The sequence below is a fragment of the Aotus nancymaae genome, unplaced genomic scaffold (assembly GCF_030222135.1).
Source record: "Aotus nancymaae isolate 86718 unplaced genomic scaffold, 86718_ANA_hifiasm-v0.15.2.pri h1tg000003l, whole genome shotgun sequence".
Taxonomy (NCBI): Eukaryota; Metazoa; Chordata; class Mammalia; order Primates; family Aotidae; genus Aotus; species Aotus nancymaae.
In genome coordinates this window covers 42960829-42988181 of record NW_026988414.1, presented here as the reverse complement: position 1 = coordinate 42988181, position 27353 = coordinate 42960829, and the positions used below count along the sequence as shown (strand labels likewise).

At 35.6% G+C, this 27353-nt stretch overlaps 1 non-coding gene and 1 pseudogene across 2 annotated transcripts in view; both read right to left on the bottom strand.

Annotated features, from left to right (window-relative positions):
- Window positions 1–27353, bottom strand: part of LOC105718789 (uncharacterized) — a 929644-nt gene that overhangs the window by 724512 nt on the left and 177779 nt on the right. The gene's annotated exons all lie outside the window — the stretch shown is intronic.
- LOC105718791 (keratin, type I cytoskeletal 18-like) lies at window positions 1706–2998 on the bottom strand (annotated as a pseudogene).

Here is a 27353-nt window from a genome sequence, read left to right as displayed (position 1 = left end):
AAAATACAAATAAAGGTATAAAAACAAATCTAGAGAAAATCCATATAAACAATAAAGACTGAAATAAGAAGGAAACTCAAGCACAGATATATAAGGCCCTCATCCCATACAAGTTACCAAAGTCATCACAGACACTGACTCACAGCTTTTTGATATCAAAGCAAAAAGAGAAAAATAATTTTGCTTTCCCAAGAAATTTACTATTTATCAGGGAGTGCAAAGATGTGTTGTGACATTTCAGACTGATAGCAGTAATAGCAATATTAAAAATAATAATGGGAGGGCAGTCAACATGGTGGACTAGAATCAGCTAGTGTGCACCACTGTCGTGAAGAGGGAACAAGGTGGCTAGTAAACAATAACCCTGCAAGCCAATGATGTAAGAAAACACATTAGTATGCATCAAGGCAGCAAGGTGAGACAGAGAACAGAGAAGAGCAAAGCTAGGCAGTAGCCTATCTGGGATCAGTGAGGAAGTCAGGAGAGGCTTCCCAAGAGGAGGAAAGGGTAAGTGAGAACCCGCAGGAGATCCACTTTCCACAGAGACCTGTGCAATACTGCAAACGAGAGAATTACATGGCATCCCTAGATCTCTAGACAGACAGAGAGTTGAAAGTCTACAGAGACCTCCACAGGCCTTGGACCCCAGAGCAGCTCTGCCTCAGCTACCACAGCCCCAGTAGAGGCCACAGTCAGGATGCCCAGGAGTAGTAAGTTGCTTTACTCTCCCTCACCAGACAAGGCTCACAACCTAGGTGTCTGCCCATGAATGGTGGGCTGGATAAAGACACTATATATATACACACACACACACACACATACATACACACATACACATATAGTGTGTATATATGTGTGTATATGTATACACACACACTATATATATAGTGTGTGTATATACATATATATGTATAGTATGAAATCATGTTCTTTGCAGCAACGTGGATACAGTCGGAGGCCATAATCCTAAGCGAATTGACGCAGAAACAGAAAACTGAATGCTGAACACTGCATGTTTCCTCTTTGTAAGAGTAATCTAAACATTGAATACACATAGACATAAAGATAGAAACAACAGAGCAACAGAGCCTGAAGATGACTATCGAGGGGGGAGGGAAGCATGGGCTAAAAAAACACTTATTTGGTACTATGCTCATTTCCTGAGTGATGGGATCATTTATAGCTGAAACCTCAGCGTCACATAATATACTCATGTAACAAACCTGTATATCAACTCTATAATCTTTAATAAAATTTAAAATTATAAAAAATAATTATAGAATATTATTATATGCCAATTACTGCTTTGCATGCCTTATATACATTAACTTTATTTAGTCCTCACAATAACTCTAGAAAATAGTCATTATTATCCCCATTTGGAAGATAAGGAAACTGAGAACCAGAAGATAGAGAAGCTTAGGAACTTACTCATGGTCCCAAAGCTATAAGTGGCTGAGCTGGCATTATGAATGAAGGCAGTGAGCTCCAAAGTCCTCACTCTTAATCATATTTTATGCAGCATCTCTTATTACTTATATCTGAACAAAGTGTTTGAGCTCTTTTGTAGAGGACCAAGGAATATTCTAAAAGGTACCTCAAGCAAAAATTACATTAAGACAAAGATTTCTTTTCTTTTTTTTTTTTAACCTCTGAACTTTTTATTGGCCTCCTGCTCCCCAAAGGGTTCCCTGCTTCTGCTGGCCTAATGTCTCAGAACTTTGGTGTCGTTGGTCTCAGAAACCACTTTGCCATCCACTATCCGGCGGGTGGTAGTCTTCTGGATGGTTTGCATGGAGTTGCTGCTGTCCAGGACATCGCTAAAACTGAAGTCCTCGCCATCTTCCAGCAGGTGGCGATAGGTGGCGATCTCAGCCTCAAACTTGACCTTGATGAGCAGCAGCGCCTCGTACTCTTGGGTCTGGCGCTGTCCTTCTGCTCGGGTCTGTGCCAGCTCTGACTCCAAGTGCAGAAGGATCCCGTTGGGCTGCTCCATCTGCAGGGCGTAGTGGGCCTCCATCTCCCTCAGGTTATTCTCCAAGCTGATCTTCGTATTTCTCATGGAGTCCAGGTCGATCTCCAAGGACTGAACTGTACGTCTCAGCCCTGTAAGTGTCATCTCAGCAGCTTCAATCTCAGTGGATTGTGTGGTGACCACTATGGGGATCTCCTCAATCAGCTTGATTCTAGTACTTGTCCAGCTCCTCTGGTTCTTCCGAGCCAGCTTGTCATATGGAGCCCGGATTTCTGCCACGATCTTGGCAAGGTCTTGAGATTTGGGGACATCTACCTCCACGGTCAACCCAGAGCTGGCAATCTGGGCTTGTAGGCCTTTTACTTCCTCTTTCATGGTTCTTCTTCATGAAGAGCAGCTCCTCCTTGAGAGCCTTGATCTCTATCTCTGGCCGCAGCCGAGCGACATTAGTGTCATCAATGACCTTGCGGAGCCCATGGATGTCGCTCTCCACAGACTGGCGCATGGCCAGCTCTGTCTCATACTGGACTCTAAAGTCATCATCAGCAAGACGGGCATTGTCAATCTGCAGAATGATGCGGGCATTGTCCACAGTATTTGGAAGATCTGAGCCCTCAGGTCCTCGATGGTCTTGAAGTAATGGCCCCAGTCTCTGACCTGGGGTCCCTTCTTCTCCAGGTGCTCCCGGATTTTGCTCTCCAGCTTCCGGTTCTCAGTCTCCAAGCTCCTCACTCTGTCCAGGTAGGAGGCCAGGCGGTCGTTCAGGCTTTGCACGGTCTCCTTCTCGTTCTGGATGCCTCCCATTCCTGCCAGACCCCCAGCCATCCCTGCGGCCAGGCCCCCCACCTCCATGTCACTCTGGAAGCTGGCGGAGTGTGACAGGGAAATGCGGGAACCAGAGCCCCCAGTGCCTGCATAGACGCTGGCCATGCTGCTGACCGGCAGGGTGTCGTAGCTAGGCACCCGGACGGAGCCCACGAACCGGCAGTTGGTAGAGAAGGTGGAGTGAGTGGTGAAGCTCATGCTGCCCGAGGAGGAGAGCAAGAGGACAGGACTCAGGCTTTCGATTAGGAAAGGAGGAAGTCGAATTGTCTCTATTTGCAGATGATATGATTGTATATCTAGAAGACCCCATCGTCTCAGCCCAAAATCTTCTCAAACTGATAAGCAACTCCAGCAAAGTCTCAGGATACAAAATCAATGGGCAAAAATCACAAGCATTCCTATATACCAATAACAGACTTAAAGAGAGCCAAATCAAGAGCAAACTCCCATTCACAAGTGCTACAAAGAGAATAAAATACCTAGGAATACAACTAACAAAAGATGTAAAAGACAAAGATTTCTTAAATTATCTTTCATCATCCTGTCAATGAACAACTCAGGAACAAAATTCACAGGGACTATGTACAGGCTGTGGTGGGGCTGGTATGAGCAAAAAGACTTGAAAAAGGTCTTCTCACTTTTATTTTCTGAAATAGGTGATCTTCACTGGTAATCTTAACTCAGAGACCTAGCTGTATTTAGACTAGGTGACCTACAAAAGTAACCTGAGAGGTATTTTTAAGTACATAAAATATATGTATGCATTGTGCTGTCTTTCCACACACTAATTCAGACTTTCTATTTCAAAAATATAAAATAACCTGATACTCTGCTCCATTTTGGGAATATAAATAAAACCTTGAGAATTGAGAAGAAAAGGTACACCATGTACTGCAAGGTATGTGTTTTACTAACCACTAAAACACTGAAATGACACATGGTGTATAACTTAAGGTTTAGAATTCAAATTTTATTTTTTGGTGTATGCTGTGAATGAAGAAATATATTAGCTCTTCAGGGCATGCAGCCACATGTGTTATATGTGACATCAGCAAACACTCATGTTTTATATTTTTAGGAGACTAGAGTAGGCATTACAGTTTTCAGTTTATTGGTTAAACTTATGACACTGTTTTGTTATTTATACCCCCTTTTGTGCAATCAAAAGGTGACCAAGGGTTTCACGAGCAGAACCAATTGCTTTCGCTTCTGGTCTCCACTCCCACTAATCATCTTACTCTGATACTGGTTGCATTTTGTCTAGTGAAATTGGACAATTCAGCCTATGTCTGTCACTTACTCTGCTTATTTAGGAGCAGATACCATGTCATTCTCATCCCTGTCACTCCATGGTGACTGACACGGTACCTTGACCATAACAGGTGTTTGGGAAATGTTGGTAGCACTGCATTGAAAGTTAAACATTAAAAAAAAAAGTTAAACATTTATGATGCCATCTGGAATACAAGAAAACAATGAATTTTTTTTTTGTAAACAGCATACAGACATATTTCTATGCATTGATTATCAGATATTTCCCTATTCCTTTCCTTATGAGTTACAAGAGCTCAATCCCTACTACACAAATTGAATCATATTTAATCAAAGAAGCTATAAACTTAAGCAACAATGCTCAGCAGGGAGATTTTCAGTGGATTTGCTGTGATGATAAAAATCCTGGAGACAGAAGCTGCAAATTCAGCAACCTATATAAAAGGAAGAATAAAATTTAGAAAAAGATAGCACGGGATAGCTGAAGGCATATGTTTAACAGCCAAATGTTTTGCTGAATGCTCCCATTTGCAGTTTAATGGGAGATCCAATACAAAAATTCCACTTACACCTGAGTGTTTAAGGTAAAACACTGAAATGGCTAACATATGCTCAAAATGATTTAGAAACTCATCTTCTTGGGCATATATATCTCCTTGGCAAAGAAATGTAGTATGGAATGCAAGGTACAAGAACTAGTAGACTAACGGAGGGAACTGCAGAGGCAAAAACCAAACATTGTATACCACATAGTACTGTTATATATAAGTATGAAAAATAAGTATGTATTTTTTTATCAACCACACAGACACAAAAATCTCAATACATTTTACTTCAAGTGTAATCCATACCCAGGTATAATGACTGCAGTATCAAGTGGGAATATTTCCAAAGAAAGGATTCCTGCTTTGTTAGTTTATATACAGTGATTATGGGTTTGGCTTCTAAAAATCTCTAGAATATGATTTTATTAATAGGTGAGCCCTATTTTTACATTTCTAAAAGCTTGGGAAAGGGAGAAGGCCAATAACCGAGGCTCAACATGGAAACAGCATTTGCCATTAGAAGGCAGTGTTTAGATCCAGGTACTTGGCTGCAGGAAGCCAGAAGAGACAATTTGGTCATGGATGACTGTATGAGAACTAAGAATAGAGCTGGAGCTGAGAGAAATGACATATATGCCATTAAAAAAGGGAAATAAGATTAATAGCACAGAGGTGAGCATGACAATAGTATACAAGACAATCAGTGAGCAGTGAGGATACTGAGCTAATTTGAGCAAAGGGTGAAGGGAAAAGGAAAATACAGTTGCAACAGACTACATATAAACTTTAAAACAAGACTTTATTTTAAACTAAATTCTGGGAATTCACTCAGGGTGGTGGCAAAAAATATTAAGGGAATAATATTAGAGAAAAGTATAGAATATAGTCTCAAACCATTTTGGAAGACCTAAGGGTTTTTTCATAGTTTCAGAGGAAGTTTTGGCTGAAGGCAGTCTAAATCTCCCTTACATTTAGTTAATAAGTAAAGCAAATAGCTAAGGTATGTGGGGAGTTTACCTAACTAACTTGTTTACTCATGTGGTCTTAAAACTAACCTTTGAGCTGGATGGTCCTCTCAGGGGAAGGTTGGCCAGGGATATTATCTACTAATGGTGTTTGCTTTAGGCATCAGAACTTGTGCTTTAATCTTTCACTCTAGTAGTGTTGACTCAAGCCTTTGTCAATTAAACTTTACTAAATAAATGTAAGTTTCACTAGCTGAGGAGGGTAGGCAGTTGCAATGGTTTACAGTGCTCTCCAGGGAGTCTATAAGGGGTCACTCAGCCAAAATGGCAAGGCTTAGTATCTGTGTGCCAGTGTACTTCATTCATCTGTCACTGAGTCAGGGTCTGCAGGAAAGACCCCTGCAGGTGGTGACCTTGACATTAAATAGTATTAATTTAGTTTTATTTAACTAAAGAAGTGATAAAGATTTGAGGCAAAGGTGTGGAATCAAGGAAGTACTCTTTCTTAAAGGACGACTACCTGAGCTATGTATATTGAAGGAGAAATAAGAAAAAATTACAGTACTTCAGAGGCTTTTGGTGAAACACTGGTTTATGTGCAGGTATTTGTTATGGCCTGTACTACACTGTATACTGCCTAAAAACAGAGAATATTTAGAACAGTTTTCAAATCCAACAATAGCAAAATGCTTTTCCTTAATACTGCAGGATTTACAGAGATGAAACTCAATCGATTATCACAGAAGGGTAGTAGGAAGAGAAAAAGAGAAGAAGGGTATTTTAATGCCTCCGTGTCTCAGTACACTCACAGGTAAAATGCAGGGAGTATAGCACTAACTACCTTACTGATTAATTGACCTTGAAAAGCATCGACTAGTAACTCTAAGTGTATATGTCAAGACAATGAATGTTGATATTTTGTTTGCCTTCTTTTTTTAACATTGTATTTCCTGAACTAATTCCTTAGTCTTAATATGGATCACATTCCAAATAAAAGTTTTAAATAGATTAACATAATATATAGCTAGGTCAGAATAAAGTAACTGCCATGAAATAACAAAAATATTAAAGTTAAAATAACATTGCTTATAGTAGTAAAGATGGAGCAGTTAAGGAAAAATATTTATGTTTATATTTGTTTTATTTTTCTGTAATTCCTGGGGTATTGTCCTACATTCTTAAATTACTGATAATTCTGCTACTGAAGATTTGATTTTTCTTCCATATTTTTTTTTCCACACTACAATGCTTCTGAAACCCCACTGATTTTCTCCTTCTTATACTGAAAATAATAAAGTACTGGATATGGAAGTATTTTGAAAATATTTTTAATTTTATAAGGAAAGGAAGCAAGGCATGAGTTGGTTATGTCACTTTGTCAATGATAATAATTAAATCGGCTAGTCCCAGGTAAAGTGTTTCTTCTCTCTGCCTACTGTAGGATTTACAGCTAGGCTTTCTTTCATACTCATGCAGAATGGTGGACTGCTTCTGTTATTACGCCCATACAATTATTCCACATTAACGTCTCTTCTTCGAATTGCTTATGACAACTGAGGGGTCTGAATTTTTATTACATTTATTCTGTTAGTTGATTTTCTTCCAAGACAGGGACTGAAATTCAATGAATTCAATGAAAACAGAACTCACTTTATGTGGGTCTTACACTTGATCTTAGAATTTAAAACACATGTAAAAAACATTTTTTAAAATGTTGCTTTAAGTTTTCACATTTCATTTTCTGACATAATGCTCTTAACTATTCCTTGCTTCCTTATACACTGACCTTTTATAAGTATTGCAGTGGATTTTTCACTACATTAAAGTAATAAAGAACTAGACATGTTCTCCTAAGCAAAGTTAATCACTCTCCTCTATGGATCAAAGAGTTCTCTCTTCCTTGTGACAGCACTTATCAAGACATTGTTACTCTCTTCATATATTCCCTTCTCTTGCTAACTGTGCTAGACTCTTGATATCTAACATGTTACCTCGTATCTGGTAGGCACACAATACACATTTCTGAATAAGTGAACTCTAGCAGTTAACCAAACAAGGTCAGGCTACTCTCTTTGAACCAAAAAAAGAGAAATTATTATGAAATGCCTTATTTTAAAAAAATTAACACAATGCTGCCTACATAGTCAGCATTCAAACATATACTTGTTGGCTCACTAATTAAGTATCCAACAGTTTGTGTGGACTCACAAAGCAGCACTTGAATCGTCACCAAGTGAGACCTGAACACATGCACATGGCCAAAGCAAAGAAAAAGGTTATAGTCTGTCATGTTATTTAAGTTTTGAAAAATTGAAAATGGGTTAGATAATATACACAAAGCATTTTTCCTCCACTTTCCAAAATGAGTTTTCAGAAAATGAATATGGAATTTATATTTATAATAAAGGAAAAAAGAGGATGTTTATGTTACAGTCGAACAAAAATGAATGTTAAGAACAGCAGGATACTATATGTGCCTATGTATTTTTTAGCAAATTTTAATAATGAGTACCTTCTTAAAAATTAACTTTCCATTTGAAAATTTAAATAATAAATATAAATGAATACTATAGTTATTGATTCTAGCTAGCCCTCTTTCATTTAAAGGATTTTATTGAAATTAATCTTTAATATGGTCAAAATTCAAATACAGTAGTTACGAAATGATGCTTGCATAGTACAAAATTATACCTAAATATAAAATAGTTTTAGGTAAAATTGTATGTTAAAAGAATACTTATTTTGGAAATCCAAATCAAGAAATAACTAAACAATAAATAACATTCATTTTAATTAACAATATATATTTACATAGTTTAAGTTAGTCTAAGATCCACCAGTGCACACAAGACTAACCTGAGAAATAAGTATTCAATCTATAGGCAAGTGATTTCAGAATACCCAAAACCTTTGTGATCTTATAAGGTTATAGGCCAAAAAATTATATCAGAATCTATATATGAAGCTAAATATTAAGAAAGCTGCCTGGATGTTTAGCAAAAAATAATATGTATAACAGATTTATGTGTCCTATGAAGCACTTTTTTTCCCAAATATTAACAACTTAATGTATTCAGAGAATACAAATATTCCATCCTTTCTTCTTCTTCTCTTATAGTCTTAATGTCCTTCCAACCACAATGAATATACCCTTGACTTTGCCCTGCTGCCACTAGAACAAAAGCCTCTAGCCAGTCTTCCTAATTTCAGCATCCATAAAACCCTTTAAACTACCCTCTACATTGTGTTAGAATTTTCTGGCCAAAATATATTTCTGATCATATAAATTTTTATTGTTAAATAACTGTCGACAGGAATCCAAACCCCATATTTAGCATGTTCAAGTGGCATATATAATTTCTTCCAACAGTTTAATATATCAATTAAAGGATTATAGGATTATTATTATTACCATTTTTTGAGATAAAGTCTTTCTCTATCACCCACGCTGGAGTGCAGTGGCGTGATCTTGGCTCACTGCAACCTCTGCCTCCCAGGTTCAAGCGATTCTCCTGCCTCAGCCTCCCAAGTAGCTGGGATTACAGGTGCCCACCACTATGCCAGGCTAATTTTTGTATTTTTAGTAGAGACAGGGTTTCACCATGTTGGCCAGGCTGGTCTCAAACTCTGACCTCATGATCTGCCCACCTCAGCCTCCCAAAGTGGTGGGATTACAGGCGTGAGCCATCATTCCTGGCCCTAAAGGATTATTAACAAAATATAATGGATACCTGTATTCACAGCACCATTGATAGAACTTTGAGGTAAAGACTGTCTTATTCATCATTTCATTTCTAGAATTGAGTGCATGGTAAATGTTCAATAAAGGTTTGTAAATATCAATCCTGAATGTATGAACGTTATAATAGCTAAATTCAGATTTAATGACATCACTTCCTATTCAAGTTACTGCTAATTTGACTATGTCAGGACCAATAATCTTCCTCCTGTACTTTTCCACACATTTTATTAATAGACACTAAAACATTATCATTAAACAAGCAGATTACCCATAAAGAGAAACTCAACTTTAGAAAATTTAGACACATTGTAACTATCTGGTCCCAGATTAGAGTAGAAGGGAGAAGCTGAGAGAGATGGGGGAGAGTGATATTGAAATGTGTCTCCTGCGTAATGTCATAACCCCTAACCCAATGAGATATACATGGTGATGTGATAATTTTCCTACTACTGTTGTGTGTGAATTTGCTGAGATGTATGCTGAACAGTAAATCCACTTTGACAAAATGCGTGTTTCAATCTGAAATATGTCAGTTCAACTTTGTTGAAAATCTAATTTCTAACACTTTGTTGTTGCCTTTAGCTGTATTAAAACTGTCTGTTGGCCAAAAAAGATGACCTCTTCCCTTACTAAAGCCATACAATGGCTTATATTGTTTATCAGAAAAGAAAAAAAAAAACAAAACAGTCCCTGTATTAGAAGAACACCAGCTACATTTCCCTGATGGCCCATTCACAGTATCTGCACTGGTGGATGAGAAAATGTTCTTTTCACAGATTGCAATCTGTTTTTCAAATATTTGTCAGAATTCAGCTTTATAAAAAGGAGGCAAAAAAAAAAAAAACAACAGAAAAAAATGAGGAATAAGTTGGAACCCCCTGATTACTAAGAATAGAAGCAAAATAAATAATGAGGTGAACCCCATAAATACTGCAAAGTATCACAAAAGTCAGTGCATGTTATGGCTTCTCTTTGCAAACAGTAAAACATTAAAACCTCTGGGTCTTTCATGAAACACTTGGATTTTTTTTTTTATGTATTACAGTGAGAACTTAAGTTTACAATGTGTTTGTTTCTCAAACAAAATAATACCTACACAAAATCATGATTGATGAGATTCCCAAGTTACAGCTATTGTTTAATAATACCTGATTTCCAAGACAATATTTTAACCTCTGTGTTATTCAAGAGCCCTACAGATACTTCTATTATTTTTTGAGCTTTGTTTTTTTTTTTTTATATTTACAGGTAAAACTGTATGTATTCACTGTACATAGTAGATGTTTTGAAATGAAATGACAAAATCTGGTTAGCAAATACATACTTTATCTCACAGTTATCATGGTTGTGATGAGAACACTTTACATTCACACAGCATTTTTCAAGAATACAATATATTATTAACCATAGTCACCATATTGTATAATAGATCTCTTTAACTTTTTCCTCTTGTCTAGCTGAAATTTGGTATCCTTTGATCAATATCTCCCCAATTCACCTTCAACCACTCCATCCCCTGGTAACCACTATATGTGATTATCTTTTTTGGATTCCACACCTGAGTGACATCAGGTGGTATTTATCTTTCTGTGTCTGGCTTATCTCACTTAGCAACATGTCTCCCAGGTTAATCCATGTTGTTGCAAATGACAGGATTTTATTCCTTTTTGATGGGTGAATACTATTCCACTGTGTAGATATTTCTACTATTGCGTTTTTTTTCTTTGTAATTTTTCTCTTTTTTTGAGACAAGGTCTTGATTTGTCTCCCAGTCTGGAGTACAATGGCATGATCAACCACAGTACAATCGCAGTCTCTTGCACTCAAGCAATCCTCCCACCTCAGACTCCTAAGTAACTGGGACTACAGGTGCACACCACTATGCTCAGATAATTGTTCTGATTTTCAGTAGATATGAGGTCTCGATATATTGCCCAGGCTGATTTCAAACTACTAAGCTCAAACAATCCTCCCTCCTCAGCCTTCTAAAGGGCTGAGATTACATGTGTGAGCCAGCACATGACATTGTAATTTGACCATGCTGAGTTCCTTAAAGGATAGAAATCAAGTTTCCACATTTGTACTAATGCCTAAAAAGCAGACTTTCTATAAATGATCCTTTGGTAAATGAAAATGAAGTTTATACAATTTTCATTCTAATGATGAACGTAACACTATGTGCTTCCCTCATTTCATGCCTTGAATGTTTTACTCTTTAACCTAGTTATACTGCAAACACTTATGTTATATTATTTGTAGAAAAATAGGATATTTATATTTTTGTCAGCTATGCAATTTTTTAAAAAATTATACAAAAATACTGGAAGAAAATATCCCAAAATATTATGAATTACTTCTGGATGTTGAATTCCTGGAATTTATTTGTATTCTTTGTTCTTTAATCTTCACTAATTCAATAACCAGTATGGAATAGTTTTACAACAAGAGGAAATATTTAATTTAAAAATTCCATTACATTTTTCATTGTTCTGATCAACATAGCTGTTAAAGGCATCCACTCTTACATTAACAACCTCTATGAGCTAGATTCCTCATTCTATAATAAATAAACTAAATCATTACCAGTCCATATAGCTGAATGATATGGCTAAAATACATTCTACTACTTAGGATAAATATCTGTATAAACTAAATAAAATAACAACTACAAACAAACAAAACAAGAATGATATTTCAAGATATGAATGCTCAAGATGTGAGATTTCTCCATAAAAATGAAATGTTACTTCACATTTAAACCAGTATTACAAATCAGTGATTAGTTCGTTAAGGAGAAAATGCAGAATCCAAAAAATAGGTAAAAAATGTAGTTATGATAGCCACATAGGATAAATAAAAGGGGGCAAACATAACTAGGTTAAGTAACAGGTCAATTTACTCCATTAGAAAGTTGAGGCCTAGATTTTATTCAGAACATCTAAAAAATTATGTTCCACCATTAAATAATAAATTGTCTTCAATCATAAATTATAAGCTTTGAATCTGTAAGACAGATGCGACCTTTTTTTTAAAGTTTCCATCATTTTATTTATGTGATTCAGAGTCTCACTTTGTCACCCAGGCTGGAGTGCAATAGTGCAATAGCCGCTCACTGCAACCTCCACCTCTCAGGTTCAAGCGATTATCCTGCCTCAAGCATCCGAGTAGCTGGGACTGCAGGCACACGCCACTATGCCCAGCTAATTTTCTTTATTTTTCAAAAAGAAGAGGTTTCACCATGTTGGCCAGACTGGTCTCAAACTCCTGACCCCAAGTGTTCCGCTTACCTTGCCTCCCAGAGTGCTGGGATTACAGGCGTGAGCCACCACCACACCAGGCCAGATATGACTTTATATATTTGTTTTTCTTAAACAGAACTGTAAATTATTCTAATCAATTGGCCCAAGGTTTCCACAGTACCACTTCATTCTTAGGAAATAAACTTTTATGTTAAATAAATTTGAGTTCAAACTCTGCTTAAAAATTAACTGCATCCAAGACAATTACTTAACTGCCCTAAACTTTACTTTTCCATCAATAAAGTCAGAATAGTACCTAAATCATGGTAATTATTGGCAGTTACACAAAGCATTGTGTATAGATTAACTAATACAGGGCACTTAGCAGAAGTAGACCAACCTTGTCCACTTACAAGAAGAGATTAAGCCAGTGGAAAGTAGGTGATATCAAACTTTCCTGATTCTTCAGGCAAATAAGCTATGCTAAAGCAGGCCTACAAAAGTATGACCTGTATTCCTGGAGTGCAGGGTATCTTAAATATCCAGAAAGGCCTTACTGTCATCAAACCCACAACATTTCTACACAGAACATTTGAGACTAACTGATCAGCCTCCAGGGTCTACCTTCTAGTTTTCACCTTAACATAAAAGTTACAACTGCAAATTGAGTTATTTTATTTGTGTCCGAAAAGCAGATCAGTATTAGAGGATTCTCATATAAAACATCTAGAGTATGTGTGGACAGATGAAAAGTAAAAAGGAAGAATATTGTGCAGTTCAGGAAGGAGTTTTCATTCAGGTGATGAGGTCATAAAATATCCATATAAAAGACAGACACGTTATGTAAGCGGGGTGTGTATGTGTGTATGTATGTGTGCATGTGTTTGTGTGTGTATGTGAAGCTAATTACAAATATACCCTGAGTTCTTCAGATATCCTTTGAAATGTGATTTTACTGCTACTCTCATCAAAACACAGAATTTATTTATCCTCACTTTGGATCTAGCCTACCCTTGTTGCTTGCTTTGGCCAATAAAATGTGGTAGAAATGACGGTTTGCCTATTCTGAACCTTCATCTCAAGAGGTTTTGCATTCTTACTTAAAATTCTGGATCATGATGTGAGCAAGGCTAATTTAGCCTATTAGATGATTAAAGGTATGAGGCCCAATTACTCTCTCTGCCCCAGTTGACATCTATTCAATAGGCGGTCATGGGCTTAAGGCAACCCAGAGCCCAGCAAGGCTATCAGAACTTAGATGGATAAGTCAGCCAGCTCAGATTAGCCAAGCCTGATTCAAAGCTCAAGCACTTCTCAGAAAACCCATGGATTTCTGGGCAATCATAAACACTTACTAAGTGAAGATGAATTTTGGGTAGTTTGCTACACAGTAATAGCTGGATACACAGCTTGATGCTCATAGCATGGCCTGGGAAGAAATGCAAATTCTAGTTAATTTTATGGTTAACCGGAGGCACTCAAGCTTCGTTGCTTCCACAACACGTGTTTTGTGTAAACAAGAGGATTTAACCTTTCATCTCTGAATTTCTTAAAGGCTACACTACCTTTTTACCCATCTTTGAATGTTAAACTCCTGCTTACAGTGTGGTGCAGGGGTTAAGGATGTGGGCTCTGAAACTAAATTTCCTAGGTTTGAAACCTGCCTGAGTGACCTTAGATAAATTCCTTAATATTTATAAACATAAATTTTATAATCTCTAATATTGTAGTAATAATGTTATCTGCCTAATAGATATTAAATTAAATAACGCAGCATAATAATTGATGCTGTGCACAGTAAGTATAGTAATGCTAATTATTCTTATTAGATGCTCAAAAAAGTAATGCTGAAATCAACCTTGAAAATGGGTAGCAGAGAACTCTGCAGTCTTTATAATTTCTGGCTCTACAATTATAAAATTCACTAATCCACAGAAATCTATTATTTGATTAGTCATACTTAGAATGAATACTTGTTGTTTGATAGAGAATAAGAAAAACAGTGATAGATTTTACATAGAGACTGTCAACCTGACATCTTTTAACTTATATACTTCAATACATTGAAAGCCAAGAAAATGCATCACTTTGAAAGACAAATGTAAAAAGCCAGTGGATTCTTAAAGCCACCTAATATATTTATACACAAACCAGAAAGTGGATTGGGGCAAGCAGCAAGACTCTCCTCTCTCTTCAAGTAAGTTTCTGCCTCAGTTATTCTCTAAGAATATGCCATTTTTGAAGACATAAATCAGTTATTGAAAAAAAAGCTTTCACTTTTTTTCTTAAAAAAAAAAAAAAATTGGCAGACATTCCATGCTCATTTCACAGATTTTTTGAACTGTATTTATAATTATTAGACTGGTTTAGAAATTCCTTTGTGCCAGTTGCTACAGTAATGTGTAGCAAATTATAAAAGTTAAAAGTTGGTACTAGCTTGTGTTAGAAGGAAAAGCTTTAATGTGTTATCTTTCAGGAAAAAAAAGTGAATACCGGAGTGTTCTATAGAATGATAGTACAGATTCTTACATATTGAATTGAATTCTATTTTAGGATTGCCAAGTCTAAACATATAATACTTTAAACTGTAACATATTTGTAAAGATGTTTGCCATTTTCCTAAGAAAAGTATTATTATATCAGAAAAAATTTCTGAATTATAAAAAATGTCTCCCCAAATTATGTAATTCATCAATTCCACAATGCATAATATTTTTATTATTTTTAATTTTAAACTAATTTTAGACATATAGAAAAGTTGGAAAAATAACAGTACCTATATACCCCTCATCTGGATTTCCCTAAAGTTAATATATATTTCCCCTGTTCCCCTGTTGTTTATTAATATCTTACTTCTGTTCCATGATACTCTCTGGGATCCAATTGTATATATTTTTTTTTTTTGAGACGGAGTTTCGCTCTTGTTACCCAGGCTGGAGTTCAATGGCGCGATCTCGGCTCACTGCAACCTCCGCCTCCTGGGTTCAGGCAATTCTCCTGCCTCAGCCTCCTGAGTAGCTGGGATTACAGGGACGCGCCACCACACCCAGCTAATTTTTTGTATTAGTAGAGACGGGGTTTCACCATGTTGACCAGGATGGTCTCGATCTCTTGACCTCGTGATCCACCCGCTTCGGCCTCCCAAAGTACTGGGATTACAGGCGTGAGCCCCCGCGCCCGGCCCTATTTAATTGCTTTTCTTTTTAGTTTCCTCCAACCTATGACAGTTCTTTGCTCTTATTTTATCTTTCATGATCTTAACACTTTTGAAAAGTACTTCTTTTTAGAATGTTCCTCAATTCAAATTTTCTCATGTTTTTTCATGAGTAGATTCTTCTAATTCCATTATATCAAGAAGTTCATGATGTCACTATGTCTTACCAATAATAATATTGACAGTATTCACTCAGAGAAGTTTCTATAGGGTTTCCCATTGTAAATATTATTTTTTCCTCTGTGATGAATAAATATCTTTTAGGCAGACAACTTTGAGACTGGGTAGATTCCTTGTTTTTTTTTATATTTGCCCACTAAATTTACAACCTGCAAGTCTACCTTATCTACAACAATGAGTATGAGATTTGCGTTCTTAAAACATTTAACATACCTATAATCAGGATATATCCTAAAATTGCTGACCCCTCACTGTTGTTATCAACCAGTTAGCAGCCATGGTGCAGGTACCACTGTACATAAACAAACTTATTTCTTATTTCTAGTGGCATGACTGGACAAAGATTATCCTTATACATTTTAAATAACAAATTATTTATAGATTAATTGAAGAAACACTATGAATCCTGGTTGCCATTTGAAAATCTCCCACTGACACTGTCTGGTAAGATCAAGAGAGTCCAAACAACAAAAACCACAGAGTAGCTATGAAGAAAATTAAGTAGATATAAGATAAGCACTTTTTCATGGTTTGGTTTATCTCAATGTTTCTAACAGGACAGAGTACCAAAGTGTTGCTGTTGGTAGTGATGTTTTTATTTTATTATTTATTCATTTATCTATCTATTTATTCATTTATTATTATTATACTTTAAGTTCTGGGGTACATGTGCAGAACATGCAGGTCTGTTACATTGGTATACCCGTGCCATGGTGTTTTGCTGCCTCCATCACCCCATCATCTATGTTAGGTATTTCTCCCAAAGTTAGCTTTCCCCAATCCCCCATCCCCTGCTATCCCTTCCTTAACCCCGCTAACACCTGACAGGCCCCAGTGTGTGATATTCCCCTCCCTGTGTCCATGTGTTCTCATTGTTCAACACCCACTTATGAGAGAGAACGTGGGGTGTTTGATTTTCTGTTCTTGTGTCAGTTTGCTGAGAATGATGGTTTCCAGATTCATCCATATCCCTGCAAAGAACATGAATTCATTCTTTTTTATGGTTGCATAGTATTCCATGGTGTATATGTGCCATATTTTCTTTATTCAGTCTATCTTTGATGGGCATTGGGGTTGGTTCTAAGTCTTTGCTATCGTGAACAGTGCTGCAGTAAACATACCTTTGCATGTGTCTTTATAGCTGAATGTTTTATAATCCTTTATGTATAAACCCAGTGATGGAATTGCTGGGTCAAATGGTATTTCCAGTTCCAGATCCTTGAGGAATCACCACATTGTCTTTCACAATAATTGAACTAATTTACCCTCCTACTAACAGTGTAAAAGTCTTCCTATTTCTCCACATTTTCTCCAGTATCTGTTGTCTCCTGATTTTCTAATGATCACCATTCTAACAGGCATGAGATTGTATCTCAATGCGGTTTTGCTTTGCATTTCTCTAATGACCAGTGATGAGGAGCTTTTTTTCATATGTCTGTTGGCTACATCAATGTCTTCTTTTGAGAAGTGTCTGTTCATTTACTTCCCCCACTTTTTGATGGGGTAGTTTGGTTTTTCTCTTGTAAATTTGTTTAAGTTCTTTGTAGATTCTGGATATCAGCCCTTTGTCAGATGGGTAGATTGCAAAAATTTTTTCCCATTCTGTTGGTTGCCGGTTCAGTCTAACGATAGTTTCTTTTGCTGTGCAGAAGCTCTTAGCTTAATTAGATTCCATTTGTCTATTTTGGCTTTTGTAAACCCACAGCCAATATCATACTGAATGGGCAAAAACTGGAAGCAACCCCTTTGAAAACTGGCACAAGACAAGGATGTCCTCTCTCACCACTCCTATTCAACATAATATTGGAAGTTCTGGCCAGGGCAATCAGGCAAGAAAAAGAAATAAAGGGTATTCAATTAGGAAAAGAGGAATTCAAATTCTCTCTATTTGCAGATGACATGATTATATATTTAGAGGACCCCATCATCTCAGGCCAAAATCTCCTTAAGCTGATAACCAACTTCATCCAAGTCTCAGGATGCAAAATCAACATGCAAAAATCACAAGCATTCCTATACACAAATAACAGAAAAACAGAGAGTCAAATCATGAGTGAACTCCCATTCACAATTGTTACAAAGAGACCAAATTACCTAGGAATACAACTAACAAGGGATGTGAAGCACCTCTTCAAGGAGAACTACAAACCACTGCTCAAGGAAATAAGAGAGGACACAAACAGAGGGAAAAACATTCCATGCTCATGGTTAAGAAGAATCAATACAGTGAAAATGGCCATAGTGCCCAAAGTAATTTATAGATTCTATGCTATTCCCATCAAGCTACCATTGAATTTCTTCACAGAATTGGACAAAAGCACTTCAAACTTCATATGGAACCAAAAGAGAACCCACATAGCCAAGACAATCCTAAGCAAGAAAACAAAGCTGGGGATATCAGGTTACCTGACTTCAAACTATACTACAAAGCTACAGTAATCCAAACAGCATGGTACTGGTACCAAAAGATATAGAACAATGGAACAGAACAGAGGTCCTGGAAGCAATGCCACGCATCTACAACCATCTGATCTTTGACAAACCTGACAAAAACAAGCAATGAAGAAAGGATTCCCTATTTAATAAACAGTGTTGAGAAAACTGGCTAGCCATATGCAGAAAGCTGAAACTGGATCCCTTCCTTATACCATCTACAAAAATTAACTCCAGATGGATTAAAGATTTAAACATAAGACCTAATACCATAAAAACCCTAGAAGAAAACCTAGGCAATAACATTCAGGTTATAGGCATAGGCAAAGACTTCATAACTACTTATTTATTTATTCATTTATTTAGACATGGAATCTCTCTCTGTAGCCCAGGCTAGAGTGCAGTGACAGCATCTAGGCCCACTGCAACCTCCATCTCTAGGGTTCAAGTGATTTTTCCTGCTTCAGCCTCCTGAGGAGCTAAGATTACAGGTGCCCGCCACCATGCCTGGCTGATTTTTATGTTTTTAGTAGAGACAAAGTTTCATCATGTTGGCCAGGCTGTCTCGAACTCCTAACCTCAAGTGATCTCCCCACCTTGGCCTCCCAAAGTGCTGGGATTACAGATGTGAACCACAGTGCCCAGTTGGTGGTAATGTTTTTAAATCCATATCTATGACACTGAGTCAAATGCTATTCTAAAGTGTCAGACCCAAACTTTCCTTTAGAAGTTTTGGAAATTCCTTAACTTACTCCTTTATTTTTTAAATAAAGAAAAATGGAGTATAATTTTAAAAACTGAATAAATTCATTTAACACAGCTCTTCCGATAAGTATAAAACTCTAAGTGATAAACCATTGTGTCATTGTTTATTTGATAGTGTTTATTCTTTCTTTAGCATCTTTGGGATACATAAAAGATAGTGAGATATATTTTAATCACTGGCCCTAGTTTCAATTTCATAGTGAAATATTAAATAGCAGATGACTCAGATTTTCAGTCGAAATTAGGATCTTATTTGTAAAAAATTTCAGATGTGCTAAGGTTTAGTTCCTGAAGTGCTTTCCTATGCAAAGTTTGTAATACAGACTAGCAGTCAAAGTGGCAATCCCATGAGTAGTCTTCCACTGGGCAAACAGCAAAAGGGAAACTTGTAGAGTAGTGCACAAACTTCATACTTTTAAATTTTTGTAAAGAAAAATGCATGTGGTCCATAAACATGCTTCATGGAGGAAGGAGATTAATACAGCAGACATATTCAGTGGCTCACTTACAGCTATTAAGTATATACTTCTAAATTGAAGACAAAGAAAAGTCAAATGTTTATTTTTAAGGCGATGTGTTAAATGTAGAACCATGGTTTTATGTCTTACATTCTTGCTATACTTGGAGGTTCATCCACCTTTCTGAGACACAATTTCTTTATTTGTAAAAGCAAGCTCAGCAATCTTTTCTGAACTTAAGATAACACTTTTTAAAATGTAATAGTATTAAAACATCAGTATGCAACTCGCTAAAGGCAACAGTTGTCTTCATGAAACTTTTGAGTGTATGTATGCATATGTGTGCATACTGTCTCAAATTTAACTTAATTTCTTACTGGAAGTCACTGCCAAAGTCTGAAAGTGAATGGAGTAGATCATCTCTTAGAATGATTCAAGCCTCAGATTCTGTGGTATACTCAATTACATGAAATGAACATTTACACCACATAGTTCAGAAACAGATGCCAAAGACTGTAAACCTGAAATGATTAATACAGTTGTCATTAGCCACATGTGACTATTTCAATCTATATCAACTGCAATAAAACAAAATAAAATAAAATATTCAGTTCATTAGTCACAACAGCCACTTTTCAAGTGCTTTATATTATCGTGTGGATAATTATTACCAGTTTTGGTTATTATTCAGGTGTGTGATTCTATATAAAACTGCTTTACTCTCTCTATATATTTTCTACATAAAACTGCTTTACTATAAGACAATTATTTTGGATGACCACCATTCAACACATGTATGGGGTTGAAATAATTTAATAATTGTAAACTTTGTTTTTATTACATTAATAATCCATAGAAGTTTCACTAAGATTGAGTGAAAATATATGGGTTTAATTCCTGGTGTTGGTGTTATCTTGCTCTGTAATTTGGATTAAGTTTTCAAATCCATTCTATGATTGAATCTTCATATATAAAATAAAAATAATTCTACTTGTACTACCTTCTTGAGTAGAGTTGTGAGGGCAAGCTGCTACTATAAATAACTAGTGTTTTTGAAGAGTTAGAAAACAGAAATGTTATTACTCTAGTATTCTGATTTCCTGAGATATTTACATATATTATATGTTTGAGACTTTGCATGTTAGAAACAGCAATCATGGCACTTTGGGAGGCAGAGGTGGGTAGATCACTTGAGCTCATGGGTTAGAGGCCAACCTGGTCAAAATGGTGAAACCCCATCTCCAACAGAAACACAAAAAATTGGCTGAGTACAGTGGTACACGCCTGTAATTCCAGCTACCTGGGAGGCTGAAACAGGAGAATTGCTTAAATCTGGGAGGCAGAGGTTGCAGTGAGCCCAGATCATGGCCCTGCATTCCAGCCTGGGTGACAGAGTGAGATTCCATCTCAAAAGAAAGAAAGAAAGAAAAAAAAGAAACATAGTAATTATTCCATATTTGTCAAATAGATGTGTGAACAGATCTATTAATGGATGGATAAATGAATGTATATATCAACAAAATTGTTAAATACTTTAAAGAAAATAATATTGCTAACTTAAAAAGTATACATAAACAAATATATAAAAATATATATTTCATGCATTTAAATTCTTCCTTATTTCAAAAGAGTATTAAATACAGACCATGATATTCATTATATTATATGGCATAAATATTCAGATATATTTTAACTTTAAATACTTTGTATTTGAATAACCTCACTAGATCAAACTTTACACTAACATACTGTATGACCTTAGACAAGTGGCCCAGCAAATTGTTAGCATTTGAGTTTGCAAAGCACAGATTAAAGACAGGAACTGTAAATTAATCTCTGCCATATTTTTGTTGTTGTTATTATTGTTCCTTTTTTGGAGAGGTACATTCCTAATTTTACTTTAAAAAATAGACAGCCCATGACTATGATTTTCACCATTTCTCTGATCAATATTTTTGCTCTGAACACAAGTGCAATGAGTGTCTATTTTAAGATATCAATTAAATCATTAATCATTAAAATAGAACATCATCAAGCATTACTAAGATGACAATATTCAGAAGAATATCTTTTTACTAATATCCAGTATCTGTGTATAGTGACCCCGTGGTAAGTCATTCACCCTTCATGTCTGCTGCCTTCAGCACTATCGATTTACTGACAATGCCATAATGAGCTTGCCTCTGATCTTGTACAGAAATATCAAAAACATTCATGTGCACTTTTTATCATTCCTAGTTTAGAAAGGTAAACAAAAGTCAATGTGAAATAACATGTATACAGTGTCTGGAATCATAGGCCTCAATAAATGTTAAATATTATTACTATATTTAAGTAGAGAAATCAAATATTCAATGTAACTGTGTTATTAAAGCCTCTTTAGATGATTAAAAATAAAACCATTAAGCTGTCTGGAATATACATGAAACATAGGAAAAATACAGAAAAGTAATAATTTGCTGTATTTTTAAAATTATAAATCCATCATGTTAGAACTGGAAAGGTCCTCAGAGGCCTCATAGTCAAAATCTCTGACTTTATGATGAAGAAAATGTGGCCCAGGAGATGAAGGTCACATAAATTGTGGTCATTTATCTTATTTAAGACAGAAGTAGTGGAACAGGTAGCCATAACTCAGCTCTTGACATACCACTATCTTTTCATTTAATTTGACAATATTCTTCCTGGCCTGAAAATTCCAGAGGATACATTATCCTATTAAGAAAAAAAAAAACAACTTTTCTTCGACTCAGACTTAAAGGATTGAATATATTTTTATTGCCTACAGCAGCATCTAGGCTGACATCTTGGCAGGTAGAGATGGAAGGTCAGAGAAGGAAGAGTTCAAGGTTTATGCCTTCTTCCAGTGTACAAAAGCTTGTGAATAAGCTTGAAGTCAAAACCAAGGTATACTGGAAGAAGGAAACAAAATGCAGAATGTCTGGTTCATAAGTGGGAAAATGGCCAAGAGGGGAAAGGTAATGAATGATGTTAAGTAGACAAAGACAAAAGCATATGTGTAATCTTACCTAAGGTCTTGTAAGTCGTATCCAGCCATCATCAAATAATCATAAGCATTTTGGTCCCAATTTGTTCCCTGGCATTTTAGTTTCACTTCATTCTCCCAAGGAAATGGAAACACAGAAACAGATAAGTTGTCACGGAGGTACAGATATGCATATACACACAGAAGATAGACAAATATTCAAATCTCTGAGAAAACTGTTTAGAGATGAAATAAAGGAAGTATGGAAACTTTTGCTGAAACAATTAGAGAAGTCAGGTTAGAAAGACATGGAAGTCACATCACAAAATGGTGGGGATAGCTTATTTCATTTAAAAACTGAGTAACAGTCATTTTTGATGCTCTCAACACAATTATTCCAGACTATGAAAATGGATTCAGTGACCAAATGAAAATCGTTAGTGTTAATTTATCAATACTTACACTAAGAGTTGAAAAGCAGATATTAACCTGTTCAAGGCATTTGCACATTGAGCATTTTATCTTAAGCTGAGTTAACCTTAAAAAGAGTGCATAAAAGTGATTATAAGAAATGTATGGCTTTTGAGCTTTTAAGTCAAAAATCCCTATGAAATTAGGGATATTTACTTCATGAAAGATCTAACATATTTTGGAAGCATAAAACTTGCTGATCAAATCTTAAGAACTCACAGAAACCAGAAGAAAAAAATAATGAATCATTGTACTAGTATGAACCTGAACTATGAGAAATAAATTAGACTTCAAAATGAAGAATTTTAGCTCACATTTTTTTCAAAAAGAAAAAGGGTTGGAAGTCAGAAAAGTGCAATGCTGTGATACTAGCCAGAAAGACCTACTGTATGTAATAACACAATCTGTATTCAATATGGAAGAATGTATTGAGGGAGAGATTGGAAAACTAGTGAGCAATGCAATTAGCTTGCTCATGATTCTGTTTCTTATCATTATTACTCATTCCATCTATCAGAAGAAAATATGCCTTTTTATTTAAAAGAAGTTTAACTTGTTCAATGTTACTACAGAAAGCTTCAGAGACTGAGTATGTACGGACTTTGCTTTTACTTTTCAAACTATCATTAAGTTAGGAAATAAAAATATGTATATACTGATTTTTCAAGTATGAACATGAAACAATAAAGGCTCATTGGAGAAAGACAAAACTGTAAATTTTATTTCCAATAAAATTTATTAATTGAATTATTAATTATTAAGATTTGTATTTGTAACAAAGAAGATATGTTGTAATAATTCATGTTAGAATGAAAATGGCTATTTTTGAAATCTATTTATGTCAGATATTTCTCCTTTATTTGTACCTTCCAATGATCTTTTTCTGTACCTTTGCTCTACTTACTCTTTTGTTTCGTCTCTTCCCCACTACAAGTAACTTACCTATGCTCACCAATTTGAATGTTGTTATGCTTAAAAGTGCGGAGCCTTATCTACTAATCACAGGTTTTTTTGAGTTATTTTCCTAACACATTTAAGCAGGAGCACTTAGTAATGAGATATCTTAATATTATAATTTAGTTTGGGATCAATGGCTTTACTAAGAGTTGACTGAATTTTTCAGTGCGAAATAATTGGAAATTTTGTTAATTTGAAATTTTAAATGTTATAAGTGATTTATGTCAATTTGTATTATGTGTATTGTTACATGATAATTGCAGGTTTAGTGGAATTATAGCTCATATTATGTTAAAAATACGTAATTACAAAATACATTCTAGTTTTCTAGATCAAACAATTTGTCAAGACTTCTGGAGTTTTTCAAAAAGCTCACATTGATCAGCAAGGCCACACTTCATATATTGTATAATATTGTGCATTTCTATTGTACATATGCTTCTGGTTATATGAAGATAAAATATTATCCAACTGGAATGCATTTCAGCTCATTTTAGCCAAGGTCCAAACTGTCTTATTTGCTGTTTCATAGGTTGAGTATTGGTAATGGAATTTCCATTACCAATCTGTTCCATTTGACATATTTTCTTATGTTAAAAAGCTCTGTGATTTAAGACAAGTTAAAATATCCATGCGTCACTTTCCCATACATAAAACAGGAATTTTAAAAGCACATACTTGATAGAGTTTTTAAAAAAACAATTAACAATATTCAATATATAGAAAAGCACATAGTACATGGAAAGTACTAGACAAGTATTAGCTCTTAAAAATATTAATATAAAAAATATCATTTCTCTAAAAAAAACTCATCTATGTTTTTTTACAGAGCTGTGATTTGTTGATGTATAGTTTACCCTTATACGAATATTTCATAAAGTATTTATATTGATGACATTTTGACTTTTTCCAGGTTTTGAGTATTACAAATGATGCTATATTCTTGATAATATCTCTATGTATGTGTGCAAGAATTTTCTCTTGGGCATATAACTAAGAATTGCTAGGTTACAGTACACATATATTCAACTTCTGTAGATAACGTCCAACAGTTTCCCAAGTGGTTTTATTGGTCATACTCCCACCATCAGTACATGAGTGTTTCAGAGGATACTGTCTTTTAATTTTTAACTTTAGCCATTTTGGTAGTGTTTACTGATAACTGATTTTGGTTTCATATGCATTTCACTGTTTACTTATAAGTTTGATCATCTGCTTATGTTTGTTGGCCGTTTTCTGAAGTAATAGGCATAGGAAAGGAACTATTTTCTTACAATGAAGGAAATGTTCACTAATAATGAATCAGTGTCCATCTTTGTTGGCTCCTGAATGCCATGATTCTGTGTTTTTCATCTTTTTTTTACCACATGAAACCTAACAAAATTTGCTGATACAGCATATATATTGTTACAGAAAAAATAAAATGTATACCCTGATAGGAATTCAGAACATCAGAAATGATCCATAGCACACTATCTAAGGACAACAGGCCAAGAAAATCAAACAGTTCAGTAATCAGAAAAAAAAAAAACACATGAAAAAATATTTATCCTGCATTTGATCTTGAATATAGGTAATATAGTTTTCATGTACATTCCCACAATTTCAAATTATTTTATTATCTTCAAAAAGTATAAACAGAAAGTAGAGTAGGATTAAGTAAACTATTGCTATATTGAAGCAAGGGGAAAACTAAAATACTAAGATGCCTTAACCTAGTAAATGCTCAATAGTTAGTGCAGTACAAATGGTGTCTACCAACTTTATAAAATGCAGAGAAATCTTCTTGTCATTGTTCATTAGGCTTTAACTGGGTGCCCATTAGTGAGGTGCCTATCAGTGACTTCTCAAATAATCATTAGTTGCTCCTAATTGAATGTATTACAGACTGTCTTTTCAGGTTGATCTAAATAAGCAGGCCAACAGCTGTGCAACTAGCGACAAATTCATACTGGTTCATTAAGTGAGTTCTGTGTTTGAGAGATCTTAAAGTGAGTTTGTGCAAGAAATCTGGCACCAATTTATGAACCAGAATTGAAACACTCACCACAAATCCACTGATACTGAGAATACATTTCCTAGAGATTCTGAAATCTGAGTGTAGATTTAAATGAATTTCAGTTTGTTTTGGATCTCTAATAAGGAGAAATACAGTCTTTGTATATATGCATAAGTCTAGTGAAGAGAATAATGTTCATAAGAGAAAAAAGAATAATCAGGAGGCTGGTTGTTCTCTTGTATTAAATAGGCTGTTTCATTTCAGCAATAAGTCATTGATATTTAATGTAAAGATGAGGTCACAGTAAGGCTACATGCAGCAAAACTCGAAGCTTACTGCCAACAATGGTGACACAGAGATAGCACCATCTCCTTCTTGTGAAGCCTCTTTTTGCCTAATTAGATCACCAGTCATTCCCAGTTCTTTCTACTTTGCATTTTCTCTGATTTTTTAATACCTTCTGTTCCCTCATAACTACAACTTGCCCAACATTTATTTATTTTTTTTAATTGTACTTTAGGTTCTAGGGTACATGTGCAGATCATGCAGGATTGTTGCATAGGTACATACATGGCAATATGGTTTGTTGCTTCCATGCCCCTGTCACCTGTATCTGGCATTTCTCCCCATGTTATCCCTCCCCAACTTCCCCAATTCCCTGCTGTCCTTCCCTTGTCTCCCCCAACAGACCCAAGTGTGTGACGCTCCCCTCCCTGTGTCCATGTGTTCTCTTTGTTCAACACCTGCCTATGAGTAAGAACATGTGGTGTTTGGTTTTCTGTTCTTGTGTCAATTTGCTGAGAATGATGGTTTCCAGATTCATCCATGTCCCTACAAAGGACACAAACTCATCATTTTTTATGGCTGCATAGTATTCCATGGGGTATATGTGGCACATTTTCCTTGTCCAGTCTATCATCGATGGGCATTTGGGTTGGTTCCAGGTCTTTGCTATTGTAAACAGTGTCACGATGAACATACGTGTGCATGTATCTTTATGATAGAACAATTTCTAATCCTTTGGGTATATACCTAGTAATGGGATCATTGGGTCAAATGGAATTTCTATTTCTGGGTCCTTGAGGAAGCACCACACCGTCTTCCACAATGGTTGAACTAATTTACACTCCTACCAACAGTGTAAAAGTGTTCCTATTTCTCCACACCCTCTCTAGCATCTGTTGTCTCCAGATTTTTTAATGATCGCCATTGTAACTGGCGTGAGGTGGTATCTCAATGTGGTTTTGATTTGCATTTCTCTAACAACCAGTGATGATGAGCATTTTTGCCCAATCTTTCTAAACTCAATCTACTTAAGGGACTTGCA